General features: G+C 33.2%; 1 protein-coding gene across 1 annotated transcript in view; it reads right to left on the bottom strand.

The window, feature by feature from the left end:
* The window catches only part of BRINP3 (BMP/retinoic acid inducible neural specific 3), a 733775-nt gene that overhangs the window by 396080 nt on the left and 329121 nt on the right, over window positions 1–8574 (bottom strand). The gene's annotated exons all lie outside the window — the stretch shown is intronic.

Below are 8574 nucleotides of genomic sequence, written 5' to 3'. Positions count from 1 at the left end.
ATAGACAAATGCTTTATTTACCACATCACTGTGCTATATAAAATAACCAGAAAAATACAATCAAGTTTCTATCATTTTACAACTGAACATTTATCTTTAGCATTGATGCCAGGGGTACCATTATTAAGAGCAACTGACATAGCAATCTTCATTTCATTTTCTTTTAAATTTGTACTATTATTAATATTAATACTTTATTACTGTGAGTGGTTTCAAATCATTTTAGTAGAAAACAGGCTTGGAAAACATTAAAATTAATTAGCAATATTGCTTTCACTTCTACGTCATAATCAGAGAAATAGGATTTTAAGAGATTGGCTAGATAGGTACATACATATATACATACATATATATGTATATGCATAGATAGATTAAGTGATATAATTAATCTTCAAACTAAACTAAACTCAGTGACGTGGAGTCTAATCTGACTCATAGCAACTCATTCTTGGGTTTCCCAGGAAGTATCACTACAGAAGTAGATTGCCCAACCTTCCTTCCAGGGAGTGGCTGGTGGGTTTGAACCGCCAGGCTTCTGGTTAGCAGTCAAATGCATTAGGCACTACACCACCAGAGCTCCCTAATTAATCTTAAGTGTAAGTAAATATTTAATTTTACATGGTAGTATGTTGTTCTTATTTCACTTAAAAAAAAAAAAAAAAAAAAAAACCTCACTGCCATTATTCCACTTAAGTTTTATTTACTCTAGTGAGTCCCTGGTATTTGATGCCACAAAAAATATTTATTTTCCTTTATTTTAGTTCTTTTTCTTAAAACAGAATATATATGCTAATAATAGAAAATAGTTCCATACATTTTCAAGTGGTTATTCATTTTAGATTAAGAAAGAAATTATACAACTTTTTACAAAATTTACTTTCTTAATTATATTGTAGTTGAATCAAAATAAAAGAAATTTGTTTGTCCTGAGAAGAGACCAAGTGAAAATGAGAAAGGCAGCTGTTAATAGATTTTGAAAGAAGGTGATAGATGATATAGTTTTAAAAACTATCTGTGGGTACTTTATACAGAACATAATTTACACAGAGAAAAGTGAGAATTGATTATTTCTCAAATTTGATGAGGACACTCAGAATTTCTTGTACTTATAATAATGCAAGGAAATGGAAAAAAAAATAATAATGATATTCCATCTGTATTATATGCTACTGCCTAACTTTTGACTTCTGTTCTTTCTTTGAAAAAGATATAAAGAGAAAAACAAACAAAAAAACAAATCTATTGCAAAACTTTCAAGCTAAATCAACTACTTTACAGACATTTACTTATATATTGAGTGACTATTGAGATAATATTTATTATTTAAGAAAAAAATACTCTAATGAGTTAATAGAGTCTAGATATCAATCATGCATTTTTTTCATTTCAAAAATAAATAATTTTCTACATTTAAAAAAATAAATATGATAAATGTTTCAGGTAGGAAATGTGGAAAGCAAAAGATACATTCTTATATGAAGGACTTTCAGAAAAAAATATTTAAAAGACAAAGAAACGAAAAAAAATTGTTTGCAAATATTCCTGTTAAAAATGATTATGTATTTTAAAACCTGTGCATCAAAGAATGTTCTTCAAACTGGATTCATTTTCAGGTTATCTGAATGAAAAGCAACTTTTAAAATTGTCATAAGTTAATAAATGTTAGTATGTTTTCTATTCACTCATAGAATGATTTTGGATGCTATTTGTAAATAGCACTTTTTCCCTCACTCCTCTACATGGGAAAGTGTTTTACTTAAACACCCCTCACTACCCTTCCACTCCTGACTCCTGCCCAAGTTGTTACAGTGCGTTAATAGAAAGGCTTAATGTAGGAAACAGATGGACATGAGCCTCACAGCACCTTACTCTTTTTGGATCCTCTTACCCTAAGAGGCCGTATTTTGGCCTGCTTTTCATTGAAGGCAGCATTTGTAGAGGAGAGACCTGCAGTTTACCAGGGCTGACAGGACACTAAGTCTGTGCAGTTCTGGAGATTAGAACACCTTTAAAATTGCTGTTAATGAATTTTCCTCCAATTCTGATGCAGTCATTCTTTTTCATATAGTCCATCCTCTCAGATTTTTTGCTCAGCATACAGATTAAGTAAGTATGGTGAAAGCATACAGATTAAATAAATATGGTGAAAGGATACAACCATAGCACACCTTTCCTGATTTTAAACAATGCAGTATCTCTTTGTTCTATTCAAACGATTGCCACTTGGTCTAGGTACAGCTTCATCAAGAGTACAATTAAGTGTTCTGGAATTCCCATTCTTCACAATGTTATCTATAATTTATTATAATCCACATTATCAAATGTCTTAACATAATCAATAAAACACAGGTAAACATCTTTTGATATTTTTTTGCTTTTAGCAGAGATCCATCTGACATCAGTATTGATGTGCCTCATTCCATGATCTCTCTGAATCTGACTTAAATATCTGGCAATTCCCTGTCAGTATACTACTGCAACCATATGTGAATAATTTTCAGCAAAATTTTACCCTGTGTGAGATATTTTTGGTATCCTACATTCATTGGATCACCTTTGGATTGGGCATAAATATGAATCTCTTCCAGTCGGTTGGCTATGTATCTGTTTTCCAAATTTCTTGGCATAGATGAGTGAGTTTCTCCAGTGCTGCATCCATTTGTTGAAACATCAAATGGACATTGCATCAATTCGCAGAGCCTTGCTTTTTGCCAGGTCCTTCAATGTAGCTTCGACTTCTTCCTTCAATACCATCAATTCTTGATTATATGCTACCTCTGGAAAGGCTTGGACATTGACCAATTCTTTCTGGTACAGTGACTCTGTGTATTCCTTCCATCCTCTTTTGATGCTCCCTGCATTGCTCAATATTTTCAATCCTTCAGTATTCCACCTCGAGGTTTGAATTTTTCTTCAGTTCTTTCATCTAGAGAAATGCTGAGTGTATTCTTCCCTGTTGATTTTCTAATTCCAGATATTTGTACATTTCATTATAATACTTTACTTTGTTTTCTCCAGCTGTCCCTTGAAGTCTTCTGTTTCATTCCTTCATTTTATTATTTCTTCCATTCACTGTAGCTAAGCTACATTGAAGAGCAAATTTCAGAGTCTTGTCTGACATCTATTTTGGTCTTTTCCTCCTTTCCTGTCTTTTTGATGAATTTCTGTTTTCTTCATATATGATGTTCTTGATGGCACCCCACAACTTATCTGATATTTGGTCATTGATGTTCAATTCATCAAATCTATTCTTCAGATGGTCTCTAAATTCAATTGGGATACAATCAAGCTTAGATTTTTGCCTATTGAAGACTTGTCTTAATTTTCTTCACCTTCAACTAAACTTGTATATGAACATTTGATGGTCTGTTCCAAGGACAGCACCTGTCTTACTCTGACTAATATTATTGAACTTCTCCAGCACTTCTTTCCACAGGTGTAATCAATTTGATTTCTGTGTAGTCCATCTGGCAAGGTCCACATGTATAGTGACTATTTATATTCTTGCTTTCCTCCGTGCACATCACTAAGTTGTACTCTAGTTGAGAAGGGAGCCCTTCCCCAGTCATATTCTGAGTTCCTTCCAACCTGAAGGACTCATCTTCTGGCACTTTATTTAGACAGCATTTCACTGCTATTCATAAGGTTTTCAGTGGCCAATTTTTTTTTTTTTTTCAGAAGTGGATAGTCCTATCCTTCTTAGTCTGCCTTAGTCTGGAAACTCTGTTGAAACTTGGCTACCATCGGTGACCCTGAAGATATTTGAAAACTGGTGCCATAGTTTTCAGCACCATTGCAACACACCAGCCACCACCATATCACAGAATGACAAATGACTCATGACCAGCCTGAGATATGCAGAGACCACAACCTTACTGCAAAAAAAGTGAACATAACTTGAAGCACTTGTAGATGAAGATCAAAGACTGCAGTGTTCAGTAGTGTTTACACCACAACACAAAGAAAACATAAATCCTCACAAATGGACCAATAAACAAAATCATGAAAAATGGAGAAAAGATGGAAGTTGTCAGGGATTTCATTTTACTTAGATCCACAAGCAATATGTCAAGAAATCAGACATAGTGTTGCACTGGGCAAATGTGCTGCAAAAGACATCTTTAAAGCACTGAAGAGCAAAGATGTCACTTTGAAGACTAAGATGCTCCTGGCCCAAGCCATGGTATTTTCAGTAGTCTCTTAGGCATGTGAAAACTGGACAATTAACAAGGAAGACTGAAGAAGAATTGATGGATTTGAATTGTGATATTGGTGAAGAATATTGAAAATGCCATGGAGTGCCAGATAAACAAATTTGTCTTGGAATATACCTGAAATGCTCCTTAGAAGCAAAAATGACCAAACTTTGTCTTAAATACTTTAGTACTGTTGACAGAAAGGTTCAGTCCCTGGAGAAGGAATTTACACTTAGTATATTAGAGGGTCAGTGTAAAAGGGGAAGACCCTCAATGGGATGGATTGGTTGATCCAGTTGCTTCAATGATAGGCTCAAGCATAGCAAGGATTTTGAGGATGGCCCAGGACCAGGTAATGTTTTGGTGTATTATACATAGGGTTGCTATGATCAGAGCCCACTTAATGGCACCTGAAAACAATATTGCTGTAAATATTTTATTATAACATTTTTTATAAATTTTATCATGAATATTTTGTTTTCCATCTTCCTTAGTCCCTTGTCTTTTCACTTTAACCAGAAACCAGGTTTCATGTTTTTCAATGGATACCCTCTCCTAATAAATCATATAATTTAATATTTCACATACTTTTAATATATTCAGAACACACATACACTTTTTTTCAGTGTTTATCATATATTGTATTAAAATGAAATATGTTACAAAAACAGCCATGAAATATATTCCATAGCTAGAGATCAATATACCACAGAAGTGCATTCTTTTTCACAACTGATTCTTTAAATTGACTAGCTTATTTTAGATATTTAAGCAGTGATGGAGTTTAGATATTATTATCTAAAATAGACGCTCACTGAATAGCAATATTGATAAATAGTCTCAAAGCTATAAAATGAAATAAGTGGAGAAAGCAATATATATTGAACAAGGGATTTACTTTTCCCTATAGGAATATAATTCAATCAGCTTTATCTATCATAAAATATCTTATTAAAGGTTTCAAATACGCTATCCAGAGCTTTATGTCTAAGTCAATAATACGATGTAGTAAATAACTCTCGGGGAAAAAGTTGTTCCTTATTTCCTTTTCATCAGTGTAGTATTGGTAGTAAATATTTTACAGGCAGCTTGTTTTTAAAATGTATAAATTTAGTTGAAAATCTATTTATTTAGGAATCTTGTAAAATAACTGCCTTGTTGTTTAACATTTGCTTATATAAACTGACATCCTCATTGTATTAATATTATGGCTATTGGTTGGTTTTAGTCAACTAAGAAAGAGAAAAATTCAGTTCAAGTTAAATACCACAAGATTCAATTAAAGAGAAAATGGATTAATACAAATTCTTGTTCAGTTATATAAAATGCAAAGTTAAAAATGTACACTTATACCAACAAAGAAATTTTAGTGTAATTACAACAGCAATAATTTAAACATTGCCTGAAATAATTTCTGGTACACATTTTAATAAGACTTACTTCATGTCCTTAAGCTACTTAAATAATTTCATGCATTTTAGCTGAATCATTAACTTTACTAAATGCAGATTCCTGAAGGAAATTATAAATAATATGCAGAGAGAGAAAAAGAATCCCAACAGAAAATACAATACACTCAAATCCTAGGAATATCCTGAGAATAGAGAGTAAGGGAGAGTAGCAGTTACCTGAGTGGCAATCAGATATGATTCTTAATTAGTAAGCAAATTTCTACATGGTAACATGAAAGAACTGTTCTAGTTTTACTTGTGTGTGTGTGTATGTGTGTGTGTATAGATGCGTTCACTCCTCTTTAAAGAAATGATTGAAGACTTTTAAATAATAAGAAATGATTGAAGACTTTTAAATAATAATCATAAAACAATTTTGAGGCAGCATATTGCCACCAACGGAATAATCAACATAAAGAAATAATCCCAGAAAACTTTTGAAATATGGCTTATAAGTAAACAAACAGTATAAAACAAAAACTACTCTTCAGCCTCAGGAGCTCTGGTAGCATAGTGCCTAAGGCACTTGACTGCTAACCAGAAGGCTGGCAGTTCAAACTCACCAGCCACTAGGAGGAAGGAAGATGGGGCAATCTGCTTCCGTAGTAATACTGTCTTGGAAACCCAAGGAGGGGTCGCTATGAGTAGGGTCCAACTCGACAGCACATAACAACAAGAACAACATTCTTCAGCCTCAAGTATGGTGCCTATAACACCAAAGTCATGAAATCAATAAGCCAAATGTCTGCTGAAACTTTGGTACTAAGGAACAAAATGTCCATGAGAATTATTTCTATTTTTTAAAAATCTCTTCTGTCTTCTTTCCATCTCTTTCTTCCTTTCTTGCTTCAAGAATATATTTTGTGTTCTGAAATTCTTCTGGGTGCTTAGTATTGTTGATAAAACAACAATGAAACCAAATAAGTACTTGAAAACTACTGGGCTTTGAGAGAAGAACTTACAGAAATAATTTACTTTTCACCTTTATTTTCCCATGATACCACCACATAAGTATTTCTACCACAAAGAAATCAAAAATCAGACAAGATACTTTATGTTTTTTAAATTCTCACAGATTTAAAAAGAAAAAAAAAGGTGGAGGAGGAAGGAAGGATAAGGATCCAGTATTGGGTTTATCTGATCTCTTTACTGTATTATTATTATTTCTTTGTAGATGTAGGGAATGAGATGTAGGGAATGGAGAAGTAGTGTGTATTCAGGGTGTCTAGAATTTTCTTTCCTCCTGACCCACCTACATTCTCCATCTTTATCTCCTTAAGGTTACAAAGAAAATTTAATTTTCTTAATAAGCTCAGGGATCTCATCCTTTCCCAATTTCTCTAACCCTTGTTCACAAAGCTTTTATTTGGATACTGATTCTTGACAATTCTGAATCTTTATTTGTGACGTGACACTAGCTTGTTTCTGTCTCTTGATTTTCTTCTTTCACTTGAACTCCTTCCTGGTTTATATTTCAATTATTCTCTATTTATATCATAAACTAGTGACCTTTATGCAGTTAAATGGATAACCTCAGTCTCCTAGCAAATAGTAATTTAACTTATTTACTAACTTAAAAAATATGTAATGAAAACTTTTTGAGTATGAAGCTTTATCATGGTCAGTGAGAAAAGGGGGTGAAAAATAAAAGCAAGGGCTTTGTTTTCAAGAAAATACGGAGAATGAGTGAAAATAAAAGAGTAGATATAATAATTTTATATCAAAACAAATACAACAAAAATTATATCATAAAATATTAGAGATACTGGGGGTTTACTTGGGACTATTGCTGATAAGGCAGCTAGCAAACGTCTCTCTGAGAAAGTAACATTTGAGTAGAAAAAATGTTAAGGTCATTGTGGCTAAAAAATAGAGAATGAGAAAGAGAGATAACATAAGATCTGAAAAGTAAGCCAGAGTAAGATCATTCATATAAGACCTTATAAACCATAGCAGAATGTTTGGATTTTATTTTAAGTACCTAGTTCCAGGTTTTAATTAAAAGAGGAAATGGTATAACATGAACAATTTTAAAAAGACCTGTGTGGCAATCAACTGGAATATTATAGAAACAAATTATGGTGATTTTGTTTAGGGAGATTGGAGTGAAGGTTAGGAAAAAGTTTGATTTGTCATATACTGTGGAGAAAGAAGCTGATAAGACTTACTGACAGACAAGACTGGCAGGTAAAGAAAAGAAAAAACTCCTCTTTTAAGACCAGAAAAAATGAAGAGCATGTGGTCTTTACGTGCCACCACACCCTTACTTTGAATCAGCCTACATGGCTTGGGCTTCAATTTATTGAGAAACTGACAAGGAAACAGACACATACCTTGATTGCTTTTATGGTTTTTCTACTCAATTTCTTTCAATGTCCTTTATTATATCAGCAAAAAATGCAGACCCACCACTGTCAAGTTAATTACCAGTAACACAACAGGAAGAGTAGAACTCCCCCATGGGGTATCCAAGCCTATAATTCTTTATGGATGCAGACTGCCTCATAGTTCTCTGTGTAGGGACTGGTGGGTTTGAACCAATTACCTTCTGGTTAGCAGACCAATTCTCGAAGCACTATTCCATCAGAGCTCCTTATTCTTCATTATAAGATTGCTCAGCTCACTGCCGTTGACACCTCCTTGGTTTCTGAGGAGGTATTTCTATGGAAGTAGATTGCCCAGTCTTCCTTCCAAGGAGCGGCTAGTGAGTTTGAACCTCCAGATTTCTAGTTAACTGTCAAACACCTTAGACACTACACCACCAAAGCTCCCCTTATTATAAAATAGTGTAAATCAATTTCTAAATTCTCTAAATGATTGGATATGTTTTGAAGTCATATACATAATTAAATATATAGTATCATAGGATGTTAAAAAAAAAAAAGCTATTAAGAAAATGTCGTGTTTTGTCAATTACACAGTAACTC

Source organism: Orycteropus afer, unplaced genomic scaffold (genome assembly GCF_000298275.1).
Source record: "Orycteropus afer afer isolate SDZICR_OR568_19922 unplaced genomic scaffold, OryAfe1.0 scaffold00386, whole genome shotgun sequence".
Lineage (NCBI taxonomy): Eukaryota > Metazoa > Chordata > Mammalia > Tubulidentata > Orycteropodidae > Orycteropus > Orycteropus afer.
Note: the sequence above shows the minus strand (reverse complement) of the source record. Positions and strands in the feature narration are given on the sequence as shown.